The 22,864-nt window shown below is 44.2% G+C and overlaps 2 long non-coding RNA genes across 4 annotated transcripts in view; one reads left to right on the plus strand and one right to left on the minus strand.

Moving 5' to 3' along the window:
* LOC129011740 (uncharacterized) overlaps positions 1-12,135 on the minus strand; it is a 52,034-nt gene extending 39,899 nt beyond the window's left edge. For both annotated transcript variants that reach the window (XR_008493417.2, XR_008493416.2), the window contains exon 1: positions 12,004-12,135. This is a non-coding gene — a long non-coding RNA (uncharacterized LOC129011740). The remainder of the gene's footprint in view (positions 1-12,003) is intronic.
* Positions 1-18,474, plus strand: part of LOC129011741 (uncharacterized) — a 42,390-nt gene extending 23,916 nt beyond the window's left edge. Inside the window, exons 1-5 of one of the 2 annotated variants that reach the window (XR_008493418.2) lie at positions 6,736-7,103; positions 7,963-8,143; positions 11,192-11,265; positions 12,347-12,485; positions 18,041-18,474. This is a non-coding gene — a long non-coding RNA (uncharacterized LOC129011741). Of the gene's footprint in view, positions 1-6,735; positions 7,104-7,962; positions 8,144-11,191; positions 11,266-12,346; positions 12,486-18,040 lie in introns of those variants that run through there. The other variant, XR_008493419.2, reaches the window with a different exon arrangement.
* The last annotated feature ends 4,390 nt before the right edge of the window (positions 18,475-22,864 follow it).

The following is a 22,864-nucleotide window of genomic DNA, read 5'->3' on the forward strand; positions in this document are numbered from 1 at the left end:
TCCAGCAGAAGCTAGGAGAGGCAAGGGACCGATTCTTCCCCAGAGCCTCTGCAAGTAGTATGGCTCTATTGACACTTTAATTTCACATTTCTGGCCTCCATAACTGTGAGAGAATACATTTCTGTTGTTCTAAGGCATCAAGGTTGTGGCAATTTGTTACACCAGCAATAGGAAACTGATACAGGGGTCAATACATAGCAGCCAAAACAGTTTAAATGCAATAATAGTCATAACTGCCATGCCTTGCACCCTTGCAATGTACTGGGTATGTACTGTGTGACATAAAGTCCTCCATTTCATTCTCATAAGGTGAATGAAGAAACTGAGGTCACACAGCTACTAAATGGCAGAGGAAGGATTCGAACCAAGGTCTGTCCAACTCCAAAAACCACGAACAGAAAGATTACACTATACTGTAAATTCCAGCATCCTACATAGACATTCATTCCACTAAAATGATATCCAAATCCTAACAGTTCTTAATGATCACTATGGGTAGATTTATTTCTTAAATTTTCCTTCTTTGTCCATACACCCTCTCCCATTTTGTTGTCTGTTGGTTGCTCTTAGTGCCACTTAAAAAAAATGATGTCCAAATTGCCATTAGCCTGTTTTCCAAAAGAAAAAACTGAGGCATAGAAAGGTTAACTCACTTGCTGGAATCCTGCAGAGCCTGGTCCTGGAAACTGTGCTCTCACAACTCTGATACATGACCCTACAGAATCTTGGTCTTGGTTGGTAAGAAATATCTGGCAACTTTCTACTTTTTTCTCATGTGGCTTTTAGTTTGTAGAGTAGGTGTACCAGCTCTCTGTGCACACTTAAAGGTTAATTAAACCACTACAAAATGCAAAAGAAGCCAGGTCTTTGTTTCCGAGGTAATAAAATCACAAATGATTCTTGTTCAAAAATGAAGGCTATAATATTCTATTGCCAGTGGATTTTGTGCATTTTTCCTGTTTTAACAATGTGTACTTCTCTCTTCACCAGAAACATTAGGTCACAAAAGCCAATCTCATCTACATCTTTACAATGTTGTTTATCATCTTTTTGCATGCGGGAGATAGAACTGGTAATGAAACAGCCAAACTGGATTCCAGCGAGGATTTGTCCTGACTTAGAATACTTTCAGAATCCATTCAGAATGCCTCTGATTTATCATTAAGCCCCCTGAAGCCATTTATTTTGGGCCAGCTTTTCAGGAATAGGACATCAGTTGTGTAGTAGTTATTGGGAATTATAACACAGCTGATGAAGTGTGACAACACAGAGTCTATTGGATTTGCAAAAGATTACAGAAGAGTGTTACAGAAGTCAACAGCTATTATGCTGAAAATGTCTCTGAGCAGAGAGAGACATAAGGAAATAGATTCTATCCTGCTCCCTGTCATCTCTCCTAGGGTCTTTGGGTTCAGCGTACATGAATTCTCCTCCCACAGTTCCTTTTCCTACCCCTGCAGTTTTTTTAGCATCTACTCCCACCCACTCCCTCTCTCTCTCAAGCAGGTTATCATGCAAAACTAGAAATAGGGAAGAAGGGTGGGTTGATACTTACGGCTGTGCAATGGTAGGTGGTTAATTCAGCCACATCATGGATACAGTTATGTTAAGCAAAGGGCAGACAGCATGTTATTAAACGAGGTTTTAGCTGACCCATAAAATCCAAAACACTTCAGAAACCATGAATCATAGTCTTGTCATACTCACTGTAGCATCCACCTGAAGGTGTCCTAGGTCAGCCTTCCCCCTTCCCACAGTGTATGTGGCACGCCCAGGAGAAGCTGGAGGAGGGGAAGTGGTGAATTGTTTCAATCTCTCTGGCAATATTTTCTAAAATTACAACGTGCACACCTAGTGACCTAATGATTACACTTTTTGGTGATTCCATCCTAAGGGAAAAGAAAAGCATGACCTAGTACACAGGAAAATATGTTCAAGCATGTTTATTACAACATGATACCCCATGGTTAAAAAAATCTGGTAGGAAACAATCTGCATTTCTAGCAATAAGAAATGTTTGGAGAAAGCATGGGAAATATCTGTTACGGAATATCATGCAGCTATAAAAAAGAATGAGTTAGATCTATATGCATGAACCTAGAAAGATATCCACATAGATAATTAAGTGGGAAAAAAAGTCAGTTACAGAGTAACACACACAATAGCATATTATCAAACTTTAAATTACTAGGGCTTTCCCCAGAGAGTGCCATCATGATAATATCATCTCTAAGTTTGAGGCAGCTCATCAGCATATCCATAATGCAAAAGGAAACTGGAATCACAAGTTGAGGTGGTTTCAATACAGCTCTTCTTAGACAGGCAGATGGACTTCATAACATGTGCATGTCCTGCCCAAGCTTATAGTACACTGGTAATCCTCATAAAGTAAAAATACCTCTTAGTCTCCAGAGAAATCTCTTCAAGCTGGGATTCTGGTGGGGTATTAGGTTTAGGGGTAAGATGAAAGAAAGCATTTCAGATTTGCCTTTTCCTTTTTTTTTTTTGAGACAGAGTCTCGCTTTGTCACCAGGCTGGAGTGCAATGGTGCAATCTTGGCTCACTGCAACCTCCAACTCCCGGGTTCAAGCGATTCTCCTGTCTCAGCCTCCTGAGTAGCTGGGATTACAGGCACGTGCCACCACGCCCAGCTAATTTTTGTATTATTAGTAGAGACGGAGTTTCACCATGATGGCCAGGATGGTCTCGATCTCCTGATCTTGTGATCTGCCTGCCCAGGCCTCCCAAAGTGCTAGGATTACAGGCGTGAGCCACCACACCCGGCCCATATTTGCCTTTTCTAAATACACATGCCCATGCCCCATCACAGACCTATCTTTTTTTTTTTTTAGAGTTGGGGTCTGATTCTGTTGCCCAGGCTGGAGTAAAGAGGCACGCTCATGGCTCACTGCAATCTTTAACTCCTGGGTTCAAGCAATCCTCTACCTCTGCCTCCTGAATAGCTGGGATTGCAGGCATGTGTCACTACTCTTGGCTAACTTCAAAAAAAAAAATTTTTTTTAGAGATGGGTGTCTCTTTATGTTGCCTAGGCTGGTCTCAAACTCCTGTCTTCAGTGATCCTCTCAGAGCCTCAGCCTCCCAAGTCGCTGGAATTACACATGTGAGCCACCAGGCCCAGCTCACAGACCTAAACAGTCTTAATTTCCAGGAGGGTAGAAATGGAAAATGGGGGAGGAAAGCCAGAATGTGTAAAAGCACCTCAGATGATCTGGCCAATCTTTCCCTCTTTTTAAAAACCCCGTTGAAAATAACTAACTTAAAAGTATATGCTCTGTTTCAATTACCAAGAGGCAGCTGTAATGAAGATAGTGACAATACCATTAACAATGTGCTAGACACCAATCTAAGGGAATTCATATAAATGAATTCACTTAATTCTCACAACATCCAACAAGGGAGGTATTAATTATTATTATCCCCATTTTATGAGATGGGAATAGGCAAAGTTAAGGTTAAGAATCATTACAAAGCTAGTTTGTGGTAGAGCCAGGGTTCAAAACCTAGGAAGTCTAGCTTCAGTCTATAGGAACAGATGTGAATCGGTGCAAGCAAAAAAGGTGAGGCGTATGAGCTCACATCAACATTTTCATGCCCCAAGTTTCTCATTTATCTTGTCCCTTGGAGACCTAAAGAGTGGTTCTATTTTTTAGAGCTCATTCACTGCTGCACTTCTGATCACTGAATTGCCCTTGCCCTTTGAATTATTCAGTGTTTCTGGAGAAATAGTTCTGAAAAAATATGCTCTATTATTTCTCTCTTTCTTTCCTCCTTCAGTTCCTCCACTGCCATGAAAACAGACTCTGTTGATACACAGAGAACTCTGCAGAAGTCTTCCACTAAAAGAGTATGCAAAAGTGGGCTGAAATTTCATGAGGTCCAGTTCTTCTTGAATATGTTCCTAACAGGTGCCACTTTCCATTTAGACTTGTCTGTAAAATTAGCCTGTGAATACTGGCTTGCCTCTGCAATCACATGCCTAGGTAGGGAGGTGGTGAAGGAGACAGGTGTGTATACACTCTTTTCTTTAAAGAAGGCTTGTTTTCAGTTGAAAATGTGGAAATTAAGACTTTCTTGCCTTCAAGAATTATGATGTTGTGGGAGGAAAAAAAAATCCTAAGGGTTAAGGGCCAGTTCTGCCACTTTGTTAAGTGTCTTCAACTAAGTCACTTAACTTTCTGAACCTCAGTCTCCTCACTTGTAAAATGGCACCATAAATTTTTGCCCCACTTATTTCACAAGGTTGTTGTGCTGATCCAAGAAAGAACTCAGATCTTCTGGTTTCGTGCCCATGGTGCCCATTTCATCCATCCATAAGTTTTTCATTTCTTTATTCATTCATGCAACATGTATTATATCTCCCAAGGGTCAGCTAAGTGAAAAATGTATGCATGTTGGGAGGTTGGGGGAAGAAAGGGAGAGAAGCACCCCAGATTGGGAAAGGGCACTGAAGACAGAGAAAATGAGGTGTTTAAGATGGTGGTGTGAGCAATGACCTACAGCAGCCCATGACTCCACATTCTAATATTTTTCATGGTATTCCAATTCCTCTGTGGCCATTAATTCTTAAAGTTTCAAGTCAAAACCATCTTTACCTTATCCAAGCTGGGTTCCTTAGCTAATATCTTCTTCTACATCTTCTCTCCAGGCCCCCATGGCTCCCTCTATTAAGTACAGGTGGTGAGCAGAAGTAGTCAAGGCTTATAAGCCAGGCTGCTCCTCAAATGCAGCCATAAGAAAACAAATCTGTGGGGTGTTTTAAATCCATGCCTGATATAAAGATAAACCTCAGGTATCATATATCAGGGGATCCCAACCCTCAGGCCACCTATTGGTACCAGTCCATGGCCTATTAGGAATTGAGCCGCACAGCAGGAGGTGAGCAGCAGGCAAGCAAGCAAAGTTCATCTGTATTTACAGCCGCTCCCCATTGTTTGCATTGCCGCCTGAGCTCTGCCTCCCTTCAGATCAGCAGCAGTGTTAGATGCTCATAGGAGTGCAAACCCTATTGTGAACTGCACCTGCCAGGGATCTAGGTTGGATGCTCCTTAGGAGAATATAATGCCTGATGATCTCTCACTGCTTCCCATCACCCCCAGTTGCGACCGTGTAGCTGCAGGAAAACAAGATCAGGGCTCCCACTGATTCTTCATTATGGTGCACTGTATATTTCACTATATATTGCAATGTAATAATAATAAGTGCATAATAAATCTAATGTGCTTGAATCATCCCAAAAGCGTTCTCCCCACCTCCACCCTGGTCTGTGGAAAAACTGTCTTCCACAAAACAAGTCCCTGGTGCCAAAAAGGTTGGGGACCACTGTCTTATATGATATATAAAGTGCAAGTTCTATGTGTCCCAGAAAAGGATTTTAAAGGTAATTCATGGTGTGTATCATGGCGTCTATCTTGTTATACATTAGTAATACTTTGAAGTGTAAAGTGCTTCTCCCTGTTCTGTTGGATTCATCTTTGAAGTAGCTCATAAAGGTAAAGATATGAGTATAGAAAACATTCCTTCACTGGCCCTATTTTATAAATTAAGGAACAGAGACTGGACGCAACATATGGCAGATAATGCGAAAAATCTAGTAGCTGAGCAAACATAAGAATTCAGGTTCCCTGGATTCCAGGACAGAGTTGACTTCCCCATCTGAAGTGATACATGAGCACAATAGGTTTTCATCGTCATTCAGATTATAATGGTTCCTTTTACTCTGATAATATTGCTGATATTTCTAGAAATAGCTTGTTCATCCATTTATTAATCTCATAAACCCCTGACTGGGGGAAAGGGAGTGGAAAGTGGTCAGAAATGGGGCTGGAACGGTAATCAGGAAGCCAGAACCTCCATTGCCTCAAGAGCTAAGTTCAGTGTCAGGCCTTTGTCTCGAGGGCAACGGGGAACTCTGTAAAGGTATTTAAGTTGGGGAATATAGTGATCAGCAGCACTTGGCAGCAATCACCCTGGGCTGAAGTGGGCCCGACAGGAATGGGCAAATCTTGGGGCAGGAAATCCAGTCAGAAGATTATGACGATAAAGCAGGTGAGAGATGGTGGTGTCCCAAGGGCAAACGGGGATCCCATCAAGACATGAGAACCGCCAGGTCGTTCTTTCCCCAATCCCACTGTTTCTAGATTTTTCCTTCTAGGAGGCCTGCAAATGTCTGTTTCCGGGAGGAAAATCCGTCCCTGCTATTTCTCCAGCCTTCCCTTGTTACCGGTCCGGCCCTGCCCCTTTAACATTCAGGAATGAGAGTGGAAGCAGAAGGCCCAGGTCCCCGGGGGTACCGACGCCCGGATTCCACAGCCTGTGAGAGTCCCTTGCGCACAGAGGGGGACCAGGCCACTGGCACTACGTCGTGACTTCACCAACAGCCTGCAGTTCTCGTTAACGAGATTTCGCCAGGCCCCTTGGACTAACGCCAGGATTCTCGGTGCCCGCCTTCAGCGCTCTGGGGTTAGACAACGCCCCACAGGCCGCCGCTCTCTGCTAGCCCTCAGCAGCGCTGAAAGCCGCGCGGACAAGCCGGCAGCCGCTAGCTCTCCCACAAGGCCGAGCGCGGCCAAAGGGCAGCCCCGCCCCCGCCGCCTCCCGCAGCTCTATTGGCTAGTGCGCCTGCCACTCAGCCGCGCGCCCGACCCCGGCTTCGGGCCTGGAGGAGGGATCCCAAGTCTCCTCGGCTCGGCTCGGCTCGCTTGTCTTTGAGGTTTACTGTGTTTGGCATCGCAGTTCCAACGCCAGCCGCCGTTTCGCGACCCACGGCGGACTTGCATAAACACTTTCTAGTTGGAATCTCACCCTGCGAGGTGGGCAGGGTAGTGATATTCCTGTTTGACGCCGACAGAAATAAGAGATTGACTCTCAGAACCATGTGGCAGGATTTTAAAGGAGAATCTTAACAGTGGCTCCGGACAGACCCGTGTTTTCTGCTCCTAACATTAACTACGTCGTTAAATCCTTCTGAGTTTATTTCGTATGTGAAATGGGGAAAAGATAGCCACCTTGCATAACTGGTGAAGAATTCGTAAACTGACAGAAGAATCTAGTAAGAGGACTGGCCCGTGGTCGGCTCTTAATGGTCTGTGTGGGGCTATGAACATTCCCAGGTCTTCTGACCTCTAGTCTGGGACTCTTTCTGCTGAACTAGGAATTCTTAGAGGTCCAGAGACTTCGGGAGATCCAGGGGCATCTTCAAGGGGGTCCCTGAGTTCTAAACTGCAGAGGAACACTCTTAAGAGAGATAATAAATATTTCCACCACATCTGTTATGGATAATATATATTTTTCATCTATTTGCCAGAGACTGTTGTAAGTGCTTGTATACATTAAGTCACTTAATCTTTACAGTGAACACTAAGGTGCATCCTATTATAATTCCCATTTTACAGAGACGTTAAATACCTATCCAGCTAAAAAGTGTGGGAGCTGTTTTACATTCACGCAATCTAGCTGATAAAGCCACACACCTTAATGTTTGTACTATATATTATTGTGCAAGAGGTATATTTGATAATGATTCTTGTGTCACCATTTGCAAGATGCCTCTGACTTTTATTAAACTCTCAAAGGGCAGGAAAAGAAAAAAAAATACAGAGGAACCTAAACCCTAAATCAGAGACAGACTATATGCAGATATACAAATGGATGATTAGAAACCCAAGTTGTGGGTACCATGTTTGCAATTCCGTTTTAGCTGAGTGCTTTGGACTATCATGTCCCTCAGTGGCTCCCTGGAGGAAGAATGATTGAATGACAGGATTGGAATGGAATGTAGCCGTCATCTTGTCTGACCACACAGACACCTCCCAGCAGATGAATGCATCACCTCCTCATGATAATTTTGAAGACTTTCTGAGAAAGTGATAATATTAGCCTATTACCTCACAATCACAAGGAACACTACAGTGACTACAAACCCTATGTGCCTCATTCAACAGGTGTCACAGAATAAAGAAAAAGACTGGGAGAGAGATGGGAGCTGATAGACCAGAGGAGACCAAAGACTGAAACTGAAGACTAAACCATGGAAATTGGGAACAAGGACTTACTCGCTTAGAGGGTGAAAAAAGTGAATTTGCCTACAGGGCAAATCTGGAAGCAGCTCTCCCTGGGAGCGAGGTTAGAATTCCTACTAAGGTGTCCTTGGCCTCTTCAGTGGTGGTGGCCTTGAACTACACAGCACACTTGCACATTCAGCTTCTGAATGTCCAGAGCAGTCCTGAGTCTTGCCTGAGAAAAATACTCAGGTTCTTGGGCTTCATCTCTCCCTTCTGCCTTCTTTTCCTCCACCTTTCCAGGTCAGCCTGGGGAATATGAGGTGTGAGGAGGGGGGTGAGTGGAGGCTGAGTTTTGACCAATGTTATATGACAGTTGAACCTGACCGACGGCAAAAGGAAGATCCTTTGAGAGGCAGGCCTATGTTCTCATCCCTTTTCCTGCCCCTTTGGATCAATTAGCTCTCAATCATTGTCTCTGGGGCTGGTAAAGAACAGAGAGGGGCACTGGACAACATCAGCCAAGTAAAAGTAGTGCTGGGGGTTGGGTCCCAAGTGATCTGTCAACATCCTGAAATGATATTTTGAGTGACCAGAGAAAATGCAGTCTCCATGAAGGAGGGAAGTCTAGGGTGATTCCTGTAGAGAAATATTGGTTATGAGATTTAAGGGGTGAAAGTGAGATAGACAGGAAATGAGGCAAGAGGCTGAGAGTCAGTGGCACCACTTGCTTTGGAAATGGAGCAAAGTCTCCAGCAAAGGCTGTGAAGCTCACAAAAGCTTGGTCCTGGGGCGAGGTGTGGGGAGGGTTGGCCACATAGGACAAGAGCAGGGCTGCAGAGTTAAGGGCCCAAGGACAAGCAATGTGACTCTCTTTCCAGCAAGATTGGGACCTCACCAAACTACCATCTCCCAAGCCCCTCCATCCAACAACTGGATATTCCCTCTATGGCATGAATAATAGCTATTGTGCCACATGGTATGCAAAGACAATTATTATAGATTTGCTTTGTACTGGGCTTTTGCTAATTGGCTATAAGTGCTAACCTTTCATAAGTGACTCTAAAAAGGATGATTTCTGCACAGCTCTCTAAGCATTTGTGGACCCAGTCAGGAAAGCTGAAAGAAGCAGCAGGCTTAGCAGACCATTCTGAATAGCTTTGGAGACATAAGCCAGGGAGACCCAGAATGAGATAAGGAAACCAATCTTCTCATTTGGAACCTAGAACATTTGAATATGGACACTTTGATGTTCACCTTGGCACCACTAGTATTGAGCAGATTTGTTAAGTATTAGTTTGAACTGTATGATGTGCTGATATTCAGCTGTTTTTGATGCACAAAACATAGCAATTTCCTATGGCTGAATCTAATAAAATCCTGAGGTAATAAGATATTCTAAGAGATGTTAACTTAGTTGACTGGGGGAGAAAACTGAGGAACTTTGGGGGCCTAGGTCTCTAGGAGTGAGTGTTCCCAATTATAAACAATTCATTAAAAAGAGGCTTGCAGGATCTCCAGTTAAAAATTCTAGTTTCATTTATTTATTCATTCATTGTAACAATATCAAAAATCATTGAGCATCTCCCATGTGTCAGTCACTGTGCTAGAAAGACAGAATAAAATGATGGTCACTGCCCTGAAGGAACACACAGAATAGTGGGAAAGGAGTGAGGATGGTGCAGTGGACAAGGCTATAGGGAGGGCCCTGGGGAAACAGAAGAGGAACAGAGAGAATGATTCTGGGGAAGGAAAGGAGGAAGAGAAGGAGAGGTGTGGTCTTAGCCAGAGAAGGTTTTGATGTGGGAAAGACAAGTAATAATTAACCAAATAGGCAAGGCAGGAAGGAAAGTTCCAGACAAAACCAGGCAGAGATGACCATATGATTTAAAGAAACAAGTTATATTTAGAGTGAATATAGGTATATTAAGTCTACAGAAAGGCATTTATCAAAGGGCTTTAGGCGTCTCCAAGTCAGGAACCATGTCATATTTACATTCATATAGCCAGTGTTGTGTCCAGGACCATACCTAGCACATGGTAGGTGCTTGGTAGATGTTGAAATAAACTGGCGTGGGGAAAAAAGCCTGAAATTGAAATATACCACAAATTTAAAAGAACCTTTTTCTTTCCTGCTCCCATTAGTCTGAATTGATGAGTTTTCAATGTATTACTTGAAATGCTGTGTACGAAAACATTCATTTGCAACCTCTCTCTAGAAAGAGATGTGGTTATGTAACCTTTTAATCTGTGTGTCTAAGTAGATGTCAAAAGTATGTGTTGCCTTGAGGACTTTTCTAAGTCTGTTCAATGTTGCTATAATAGAATACCTAAGCCTAGGTAATTCATAAAGAAAAGAGGTTTATTTAGCTCACAGCTGTGCAGTCTGGGAAGTATAAGAAGCATGGTGCCAACATCTGCTCAGCATCTGGTGAGAACCACGTGCTGGGTTAAAAAACATGGCAGAGAAGGTCACAGGGGAAGCGAACATTTGTGAAGAGAGGCAAAACCTAAGGGGCTCCTGGTTTTATACCAACCCACTCTTGTGGAAACTAATCCATTCTCACAAGAACTAGTCTAGCCTCCCCAGAGCAGGAACTCAGTCACTTAGTGAGAATCACGACAAGCCATTCATGAGGGATCTGCCCCCATGACCCAAACACCTCCCATTAAGCCCCACCTCCCAACACCACCACACTGGGGATCAAATTTCAACATGTGTTTGGTGGGAACAAATAAACCATATCCAAACCATAATAGAGACTTTTTCAGTTCCTTATTTTGAATATTTAGTGTGTACTCTCCATAGGCCAGGTGATATAACAGGCTTGTGACCACAGTGGTAAATAAGACAAATATAGACCCTGCCTTGAGAGAGTTTAATATTTAGTAACTAAAACAGTTATTATCTGTTAATTTGCCTGGACGAATCAGGGAAGGCTCTCAAATGAAGCAGCCTCCGGAAGACGAGGGCATTCCACGGAGGAAGGGCAGCATATGCGCCAGCATGGAGGCGGGAGGAGACAGCACGATGTACCTGAAGAAGAACAAATAATGAGTGCTACGTGGGGCTATTGGAAATGAGAAGGAAATGTGGAAGAAGAAGTTAAAAAGGTGGGCAGGGGTTAGCTCTTGAAGTGTCTTGAAAAGGAGTTTGTATTTTATTTTGCAGTCAATGAAGAGCCATTGGAGGATTTTAAATAAGGAACCGAAAAATAGAGTCTGAAAATAGAGGCGCAGAGACCGGTAAGTTGGTGGTTGCCAATCAGTGGTCCAAGGAAAAGATAAATGAGCAGAGCCGTGATCAGGACCAGAGAGGAGGCAACAGAAGAGAGATGCTCAGGATACAATCGATGCGCTTCGAGAGTGACTGGAGGTGGGACACTGGAGAATAAGTGACATGGAGAGATCTAGATTGACCTCTGGGCCTACAGCTCAGGAAAGTGGGTGGGAGGTAGCATTCAGAGAGATCAGGAGCACTCCTTATCTTTCAGGCCCAACACATAATCACCAACAGCTGACTTATGAATAAGATCTTGGGGTCCTTGAAACACCAAAACACTGGAATTTTTAGAATTTTACATTCTTACTGCCCAAGAAAACCCCTTGCAAAGAAAAAAAAAAAAACTTAAGAAAAGTAAAAGTATTTAAAAGGCTCCAACTTCTCCCAAACACCTCCTCTTTTCTGACTCTCCCGATTGTATAGTCAAAGCAATAATAGCAGGCACATATTAAGTCATTATCATCTGTAGCCAAATAACTGCAAAACCACAAGAGGGCAATGAAAATGGCCATAAAGTCACAGAGTAGTAATTATTTTCCCATTAGCACCAGCTACACTAATATCAACATAGAACAATTAACATTCCTAACCTCATAATTAGGCTATAACCTCTGCATGTCTTGCCAGAGTAGATTGATGAATGGCACAGGAGGAATAAGCAACAATAAGGCAGCCGTGCAGTGAGACCACTGCATCCTCACCTTGTCTGCAGGTGATCCACAGTGCTGTTGGATAGAAAGGCAATGGGAGAACTTGGTTGTGATTTCCACTGATCTAGCCAGTCCCCAGCTAAAAACCGTCTAATTCAGCTGCACTTTCTTTGAGTCCCAGGAAGTGAGTGTTTGAGTGGGAGAAAAGCTACAGCAGTAATAACACAGAAGGCAGAGTCCTTTTGCATTTAGATCTCTTTATTCTGTCCATCACTAGGCAACCATTCTTTGTGCTTAAAACTACACATCTTTGTACATGTGACACCTTCTTCTTTGAAGTAACCACTTTGGTTTGCAGTGTGCTAGGGGATATCTATTCTATTTATTTGTTTAGGTCAACCACAATGAAGAACAAGCCATTTTGACCTCCATCCTGGCTCATCTCCTCTGTGTTCTCATAGCATCATGTTATAGAACGGATCACAAATGCCTTTGCAGTTGCCTATTTATTTGTCCATTTCTCCCTCCAGACTGTCAGTTCCCAGAGGGCATGTCTTATCTATGTTAGTAGCTACATCCCCGGTATCTGGCTCTGTGGACAACACTCTGTAACTGTGGGAGGAATGAATGAATGAGTGAGTGAGTGAATGTTTTCCCCGAAATTCAAACCTTGGTGGTTGAACTTGTGATTATTTGGTTTACGGAACAAGCTAGGCTGATTGAATTGACTTGGCCAGGCAGAATTAGGCAAAATGTAACACAAAGAAGATGAGTACACCAGCCTCGCTGATTGAGGAGGTCAGCTGTGGATGAGCCAAGTGCCAGCTGCCAGCTGCAGTTGCAAGGCCATGTTCTTCTTCTAGCTAGGAACATTCTGTGGCAGAGACTCACCCAGGGATCTGAATATCAGAATCACAACCAGAAAATGGCTCATTATTGCACAGACAAATAATTGGCGGCTCTCTCCAAGTAACAGTGTCTTAAGTTAGGTTCCCTAGAAGCAGATTATAAAACGAGGACTCTTGGTCAAGTGATTTACTGAGCTCATGCTCTCAGGAGAAAGGGAGTGAGAGGAGCATAATAGGCAGGGAGAAAAGCTAGAGGAGAGCTCAGCTGGTGACTGGCTGCAGCCTGATCACCTTAAGCTATGGAGCTGGCCAACCCTTTGTCTCTCTGTGTGGATCAGTCATTGGCTGTGGGCTATCCCTGGGGGCAGGAACCATAACCTCCTAGTGAACACAGCCTTATTTCAGTAGAGAGCAATTCTCTGGGAAGGTGGGCAGCTGTGAGCTATTGAGACTCAGTATCCAGAGCTGGAGGATGGGTGCACGGCTGGTAAGGGTGCACGGCTGGTAAAGATGCTCTGGGCATGGCACCTCCAGCATCTACCAGAGTTGGATTGTGTGAAATATTGTTATAGTCACTTCTCAAAAGAATATATTTATGCAGCCAACAGACATACGAAAAAATGCTCATCATCACCGGTCATTAAAGAAATGCAGATCAAAACCACAGTGAGATGCCATCTCACGCCAGTTAGAATGGCGATCATCAAAAAGTCAGTAAACAACAGATGCTGGAGAGGATGTGGAGAAATAGGAATGCTTTTACACTGTTGGTGGGAGTGTAAATTAGTTCAGCCATTGAGGAAGACAGTGTGGCAATTCCTCAAGGATCTAGAACTGGAAATATCATTTGACCCAGCAATCCCATTACTGGGCATATACCCAAGGGATTATAAATCATTCTACTATAAAGACACATGCACACGTATATTTATTGAGGCACTATTCACAATAGCAAAGACTTGGAACCAACCCAAATGTCCATCAATAATAGACTGGATAAAGAAAATGTGGCACATATATACCATGGAATACTATGCAGTCATGAAAAAGGATGAGTTCATGTCCTTTGCGGGGACACAGATGAAGCTGGAAACCATCATTCTCAGCAAACGATCACAAGAACAGAAAACGAAACACTGCATGTTCTCACTCATAAGTGGGAGCTGAACAATGAGAACACACGGACATAGGGAGGGGAACATTACACAGTGGGGCCTGTTGTGGGGTAGGAGGCTAGGGGAGGAATAACATTAGGAGAAATACCTAATGTAGGTGATGGGTTGATGGGTGCAGCAAACCATCATGGCACATGTATACCTATGTAACAAAACTGCACGTTCTGCACATGTACCCCAGAACTTAAAGTATAATGAAAAAAAGAGTTAAAAAAAAGAAATATTGTCATAGTAATCACTACCAATTATTGAGCACCTACTATATGCCAAGTGCTGTGCTAAATATATGTATTTGCTCAGATACTCCTTTGGATATACCTGTTAGAAAGGTAATATACTAGCATTTCCATCCCACAGATGAAACTCAGATTCATGCTTAGAATATTTCCTTTCTGTGTCTACATTCCTATGATAGAATCAGGATATTGCACCTCCAACTGGCCTGAATTCCATGCATTCATTCTACTCATGAATTCCACCAATGCTTTTGAGCACCTATTATGTACCAAGACTAGGCTAGGCCCTAGGGATATATCAGTGAAATGACGGTCTTGGATCCTGTCCTCAAAGGATAGGACTAAGCCTCAGGCCTAGATCCAATGTGATCTAATTAAAAAATATTATTTGGACAACTGCTATGTACATTCTGATTCACCACGCCCTAATCAAGAAAGAATCCAGACCCTGTGCCTCTGTAAAAGTCCACTTGAATCCCTCACATAAAACATGCTACTAGATTGGGAAAACCTGTTTTCAATACTTCATACAAACCAAGCACGGCAGGCACCTTCCCTGTGCGTGAAGATTAAACTTGGTGATCTCTAAATTCCCTTCCAGCTATCACATCCTCAGATTCCCACCTCTGACCATCCACAGTGCTCATGACTACACCTTTACTGGGGACTGTGACGGTCTGTTTTATGTGTCAACTTGGCTAGGCTATAGCCAGTTACTCAATCAAACACTTATCTAGGTGTTGCTATGGCAATATTTTGTAGATGTGATTAACATCTACAATCACTTGCCTTTAAGTAAAGGAGATTATTGTCACTAGTATGGGTGGACCTCATTCAATCAGTGAAAAGCCTTAGGAACAAAACTCAGGTTTCCCTGAGGAAGAAGATATCCTGCCTCTGGAGTGTACCTTCACCTGTCCCTGAGTTTCCAGCCTGCCAGCCTGCACTACAAATTTTAGACTTTCAAGCCACCCCCACAATCACTTAAGTCAATTCCTTGAAATAAAACTCTCTCTCCCTCTTTCTCAACATGCACACATACACACACACACACCTCTCCTGTCCGTTGTTTCTCTGGAGAACCCTGAATGACACAGGGACCCACCATGTACTTTTCTTCTTGTAATATCGTCTGGTATATACAGTTTTACAGTTTCTGATGTGCATAGTTATGGCCCATCCGAGTTACTAGTAGGCAGATGAAGCCCATGCTTAGAACAACAACAAAGCAAATGTACTAGAACATGAGAAAAGCTCATCTTCAAGTCAATTAACTTAACCAGAGTTTTGTGATAAGAACATGCAGAAATTTTGCTTACTCATAAATTCTGTTTTTTTTTTAAATTATCTGTATATGGGTGGGAAGGACTATAATCATTTCAGGTTGGAGCCCCTAAATTTATTAATCCAGCTCTGTACATCTCCAAGTAGAATATAAGGTCCATGAGGTCAGAGGCCAAGCCTTGGTTTTTTTATGAGCCTATAGTACCCAGTATGATGTTTTACAGATAATCACATACATAGGAGGTGCTGCATCAACCTATTATTTTCCTTTTGTTTTATTATCCAGAATATATTAACTTTGGGAAATGGGAAAAACAGGCTCAGAGAAATGCAGATTTGTTTGTTTTTAGGGAAATTGATTTACCATCTCCAAAGGAGAGGCTGCTTCCTCCATATGGCTAGATTTATTATCTGGAAAGCAGTCCAGAGACCAGCCCTTCTCTTGTTTCTGTGTCCATTGGCAGGTGCTGGGAGTCCAACTGACTGACATGTGTCAGGCTTTGTGAGTGTTTTAAGAGAGATGCATTTTGCAACAGCACATAGGCAGGCTGTCCCAAGCCAGCAGTAAGCATTGTTGGCAGTGGAAGGGATTAAAAGGACTTTCGCAGAGACTCAGAGTCTGGACTCTTTCTGGAACACAACCTGGAATAGCAGTGTGGTGTGTAAACAGCAGATGTCCAATAAATTTGTGTTTATAGGCTAGCTGACCTTTGACCCCTAAATGATTAACACCCCTGATGCAGTACGTAGAAAGGGGTCCAGATCCTTAAGCAAATAATTTCCACTTCAGGTGAGAATCTATCAACTTGAAAAGAGTTGTTTTGGCCATAAAAAGGGACTTCAGGTTGAGTCCAGCCTGTGGTGGGAAACTTCCACTAACTTGAGTGTGCACCCTGGTCTCTCTTACTCAGCCAAAAACAAAACTGGTCATGCAGCCTGACATTACAGAAATAAAGGATGGAACTTGGAGCCCAAGAGAAATATACGGAAAGGCTTCCAGAATAAGAAAATTAGGAGAATTATAAGACAACTGTGTGCAGGGGTACCCCAAAGGCATTGAAGAGAGAAAAGCAACACAAGAGCCAAATGAACTCCATCTCCCATGCATCTCTGAAAGGTTTTCCTGCAACTCCAGTAATGTTGCCCACTTTCCTGCAGGCCTTGCTGGCCCTGTCCTTCCCTCCTTTCATCCAGTCCCCTCCACACTGGCCAGAGTGAGGCTCTCTACACCTTCTGTCTACCTAAAGCCAGTTATGTAAAGCCCACAGCCTTCACAGGACACTCAGAAGCTTTCAGAACTAGCTATTCTCAGCCTCTCTCCAGCTGCATCCCCTCACTATGCCTTGCCCTGGATGTTCTTTGGTCGCACAGAACTATTTCACATTACTTTAACTACTCCATGCCCTTCCAGCTTCCAGGCCAAAAATGCCTTCAGCCAACCTTTCAAAAGTTCACCAACCCTTCCAGGCCCAATTCAAAGCTAGCTCCCATCTCCTCTGGCTGAATCCATCAGCCTTTCTTTAATGCTTTCCTAATACTCCCTACTCTCCATGGATATTGTATTCCAATTATTTATGTAGTATATTCACACTTCAATTCTCAGCAGAATGTGAGCTCTTCAAAATCTCTGGGCAATGGTTGATTATTTTTAAAATTCTTGGTGCCTGTTCTCACTTAGTAGGTCCTCAATAAATAGAGTTAGATAAATGAAATAATCAACCAAGTGACCTATATTGTCAAGCCTGCCCTTCAGCTCACACTCAGGCATTTCTCTCAAGCTCTTCCTCCATTTTACCCCATCTGAAAATTGATGCTTGTTAGTGTGTCCAATACTACTGCCGCAGATTTCCATATATGCCCTGTGCCTTCCACACAGACTCTGTGCTCACGTTGCAGGAAATAAGCTTCTCAGGCTGTACCGCATCCAGCACCAAGCAATGTGAATATGGGGTGTCCAATAAACACTAATTACGTTAATGATTTGTGATATTTTTCTGCCATTCAGTTATGTGCTTTGAAGAAAGAGATAATGGCACAGAGTCAAAGGCCAATCTGAATTGCAGAGAAATCCACTTGTTGGTGGGGGGTATTGGGTGCACTCTCTGCCTTCCTGCAGTCATTCTCTATCCACGGCGGGTGGGTGGCCCTCAGACACAAAGGGATCCATCCCACTGCAGGGCCCTGTTTGTGGAGGGGCTGATGAGTAACCTCTCTCAAGTGAGGTGTAGCCCTTAGGCCAGAAGAGAAGCTAGAAACGTGCTGTGGCACCCAGTTCCAGGTTTCCAAAGACCTTGCCTCATTTGAGTGGGGGTTGCTCTTCAGATCGAACTGAGGTGTAATTCAGCTTAAATCAACATTCAGGACGAGCCATAACAAACAACAGCTTTTCATTGCTGCTGTAGCTCCATAAGCGAGATTATCTTAGCAATTAGAGGGTAATTATTGTCTACAATCAGAAGGGGAGAAGTGTCAGAACGAGGCCAGCAGAAGCGATGACATGATGGATCATTTATTAGATGGTGACTGGCTGTTTTTCTCTCTCCAGGCCTTTGTGAGAAAAACACCCAAATGCCACAAGTGCATCCCCAGGGAGCTGCAGGGTGGCAGGAGCTGAGGATGCAAAAACATAATTGCCTTCTATCTACTCTGATTTGAGCTTCATCAAATCCTTTGGCTCCCAAGGCATTCTGCAGCAGATGTGTGCACAATATTCCAGTACTAGGACTTGTGTCTGTGGGTACTGCTCGGGGCCCAAGAGTCTGAGGGTCTGCAAAGCCTCCAAGCCCTTCCCCTTCTTCCCAGGCCTCAGGGCCTGTGCTGGCCACCCTCCTATACAACCCTTACTTGGCATTCTTGCTAAGTCCTGTGGGGGCTCCAACCTTGACTCTTTTCATTCCACGCTGATTTCTTCTGGGCTCTGCGCCTCAGGGGAGAACATGCAATGCTAGTAATAAACAAAGAGTACTCATGATAAAAAAATGAATTTTGCTGCCTTAGGAGAGAACAGAAGAGCTTAAGGGCTTTCGTAGGATTCTGAACAGCCACCTGTCTTTTCCAGCCAGTGTCCACCCATGCACCCATCCATTCAGTAAAACTCTTTTGTGCTCACTGTGCTCAAAAAGCAGGAAGGTTTTGCCGCAAGGTAGTTCACAGCAGAGTGAAATACAGACTAGAAACCAGATAAGCACCATGAGGTGATTTGAAGATAAAAGATCATTCTCCTCTACCATAAACCATGAGGCCTTAGGGAGACATGTGTATACCCACACCCTCCGCCATGACAAGGCAATAGCTTATACATGGGATTTCAGCTTCCCCGGAGGAGCTAAATAAGGGAAACCTGCTAATGCCAGTGTTTGGTCACATAGAAGGCACTGAAAAACCCATGGTGACCAAAAAGGCCGGTGGTTGCCCCACCCTCCAACACTCACACACACACACACACGCGTGCGTGCACACACACACACACACTCTTCTCCATTTGACCCATACTATTGCACCTCTCTGACACAATAGGCTGTTTCATACCTTTGCTATCTTTATGTTTGTCTTCCAGGGCCTGGTCTGCTTGGTGAGACCTCAGCAGCTTTGGAACCTGCTTTTCTAGAGACCTCTCCAGAATCTCCTGGCCAGGTTCAACCTCCACCATTACCGTGCATTGTCCAAATCTTCCTCGCACTTAGTACCCCGGTGCATGTGTGTGTGATCACAGGCCAGCCAGTGAGTGTGCACTTGGAAAGTTCACTCATCCTTAAATCCGTGAGGCCCAGAACAAAAACAATCAGATGTTCTGAAAAGTATCAGTGTTAAATACTCAAGTATCTTCTCGTTAAAATATTCTTCTTGATCTGTCTCTCATACTCAATCATTCACCAACTCAATTTCAGACATTTATTGAGCACCTACTATGTGCCAGACATTATGCTCAGCCTACCTGTCATGGTCTCTTGAAAAGAATCTTCTAAACCTGCATCTTAAAATTACCTTTGGGGATCGTGCTGATAATGTGTATTCAAGTCTTGGTGGTGAACAGGAGGAAAAATATATCATCTTACATTTGCACAGGTTATTTATTTGTTATAAAGCATCTTCAAACCCTTTGGTTAAGACCTCTCACAGTTGAGCAAGTAGAGTTGTGCTGAATTCTAATATAGGGAACCATGGGAGGCAACATGGTTTGAAAATCTGAGCTGTGTGTCTTCTCTGGAGAGAGCACATGCATCCACTAGCTCCTGACCCCACTTTGAAACAGGGATGGATAACAAATGGCATTAGTGCCACTCAAAGAGTTGTAAGTGGCAGCTTGCTACTCCTCTGCCTAATGATCACTTTGTGTATTCATTTTCCTCTTTTCTCATTTTGCTCTCTCCCATTTCCTATCTTCCCTTGCTTTCTGCTTTCTCTCTTTCTGATGAGTTTATCCTCCCATACATTCATGCCCTTAAAGGGCATTGCTTAGCACCTGCCACTAGGCACTCAAGAGGTTTGCTTCCCCTTTGTTTCTAGGCTGGATTAAACCCACGTTCCAGCATGTGGTATGAGAGGCAGGGAGGGCCAGAACTGGCATAGCCTCTATGTTCTCAGGCTGCTGATCATTCCATTCCACACCAGACCTTCTGAGGTGAACGAGCTAAACCAGCGGCACAGGTCTGAGCCATAAACAAGGCAGCATCCAGGAACAGGCCACTGTTGCTTTGTCTGGTTTGAGCACTCAGCTTTGTACAAGTCAGACAAGACGCCTGGACATGGAGCTTGGGCTCCTGCCCAGGGTTTCATTCTCACTGTCACAAAGCCACAGATTGGAAGTGGAAAGGCAATGCTTGCTTTCAACCCCCATGCACACAGAAAAGCCTCCTCAGCCCAGTATCAGCTTCCCTAAACACCACCCAGAGGGCAGTGAATGTTGACTGGTCCTGATTTATTGGAGCAGAGGAGGAAAAGAAATGACAAGCCCTAAATGTCAAGGCGAGGAGGTGTGTGGCCTGGCCGTAAAGAGAGCTGAGAGTGTACTGGGATGGGTCACGTGACTAGGATTCTCAGGCCAGGAGAGACCAGGAGCCAATTCAAGTGGGAGGTGTCAGAAATGCAAAGTCGGCTGTGAAAATGTCAAGAGCAAGGCAGGGAATAAGGCAAAGGGAAGACTGCCTTCTGTTTTGTGGGAGGCAGGTTACAAAATGTTAGGAGTGCACATTTACTTTCATGTGTCTGCTTGGTTGCAAGTCGAATCTGCTGTCTGCTGGAACTCAGGAGAACTGATAGGAATGCAGCATCCAGGAACCTGATCCTACCCCAGGGAGTTCTGATGCTACCTTCTTATGCTGCAGAGGACTCTCCTGCTGCAGCACTAAGAGAAATTTAGACAGTAAGTCAATCCAAACATGCCCCGTGAAAGTGAGCTCCTATAGGCATGGCTTGCCCAGTGAAAGGTAATGAGGAGTAGCTGAGGCTGCACCTGCTCAGGAGCCCATGTGCTCAACAAGAAAACTCCAAGCTTGCTTCAATTTCGCATTATTTTTAATGAACATTCACTGTTTTAATTCCATTCGCTGATTCTTATTTATTTGTGATGGGGTCTCTGTCACCCAAGCTGGAGAGCAGTGGTGTCATCCTAGCTCGCTGCAGCCTCAAACTGCCTGGCTCAAGTGATCCTCCCACCTCAGCCTCCCCAGTTGAGACCACAAGCGTGCACCCATCTTCATTCTTTGTTTCTTATCCTTGCTGGACTACTGCAGGGGTCCTCCTGGAGATGAGATTCTTCCAACCTGAAAAACTCTATAATTATTTCTGCCAGAGCCAAAATCTTCCTGGCCAATGGCTGAAAGCGGGCAATGCTCAACATGGAAATGCATACCTGCCACGCTTAGCAGGAATCTGGCAGGGCTGAAAACCCCACCACATACAAGGCACTCTCAGGAGGCAGGAACTGGGCCACTGTCTTAGTTTCGATTCCTGAAACAGGAATCTAGATGCACATGTTTACTGGGGATATGATCCCCGGAAACACAGTGAGGGATTGGAGAAGCAAGATAGAGAGAGGTGGGTTAGCCAATAAAGGCGGTGTTCATGAGCAGGATGCTGCACAGAGCACTTGGGTTTTATTTCCTCTGGAGTCCCTCTCAAAGGCTCAGTGGAAAACACCTCGATTTTCCTGTTAGCAGGGGGTATAAAAAAACGGAGACTTTTTTTTTTAAACCAGCTCCATCCTTCATTGGTTAAGGGTTGCTCCAGGCACCTTTAACTCTGATGCTCTTCTGGGCTTCCCCATGCATGGGCCTTAACAAATTTCTGTGGCTAGAGAGAGCCATCAGGCAGAGATGTGGAAACTTTAGGTAAGAAGCCACAGTGTGTCCATGAAACTGCAGATGACCTGCAAGGGAACATGCTCCATCCACCTGCAACAGCCATCATGACAGTAGTGTCTTCTCAACTGTGTGCCCAAACATGTGCACATGTGCATGCACACACACACACACAAATGCAAATTGTTGTACCTTTTTCTCATTTGCACTCCCCCTCACCATGACCATGTTAAAATCAAGTCTCCAAATAGTCTCAGCCCTGCTGAGTCATATGGCCTTGCCTTGCAATATGAGCAAGTAGAAGCAGTATCTGTAGCCTCCCAGGTCCCAGCTACTCCCATGTAAATGCATGCCAGTTTCTAACTTCAGCCCAGCTGGAAAGGCTAGGACTTGCATTGGCTGTTTTGCTTAAGCCCTGCTGAAGGGCAACATGGGGTGATGGGAAAAACTGGAACAGATGTCAGGAATTTGAGGTTTCTTGTGTCCTGTCCGCCAGTAAGTTACATAACTTCCTTAGTTGACTTCTAGAACTTAGTTTCTCCCTTGGTAGAACTAGAGTAATAATACCCGCCCTATTTGCCTCCAAGAGTTGTAGGAAGACTCAAAAGGAGCCAATTCACGTACCTGGGATCACCTTGACATGCCAGGGATGTTCCTTGCAAAGCCTTATCCTGCTCAATCTTCACCTAATTACGTTGGTTTTAGGCTAGAAGCAGGGGCCTTGCTGGCTGACCTCTCAAAGCCTCCCTTTCTTTCCCTTGTTCCCATGTGTAGCATTCTGTTTTGGGAGCACAGAATGTCCTCTGGTCTAGAGGAAGCTAAGCCACTGTTTGCAATCAGTCCAAGCAGATCAAGTTAAGGACCAGGCCATTTTGGAGGCACACAAGGAGTCCTCTTGGCAGATGGGCACGAAAGCCTTGCTTGCAGCCTGAGTGGTGAACAGCCCCTTCCATCTCTTCATTTGCTCGTATCAAATAGCAAATTCCAGAATCACTATACAGAGTGGCGGATGGGGCAACACAACCTACCCAAAATATTAATAGGCACTCATGAGGGCACCAGCTGTTGTG

The sequence above is a fragment of the Pongo pygmaeus genome, chromosome 14, assembly GCF_028885625.2.
Source record: "Pongo pygmaeus isolate AG05252 chromosome 14, NHGRI_mPonPyg2-v2.0_pri, whole genome shotgun sequence".
Taxonomy (NCBI): Eukaryota; Metazoa; Chordata; class Mammalia; order Primates; family Hominidae; genus Pongo; species Pongo pygmaeus.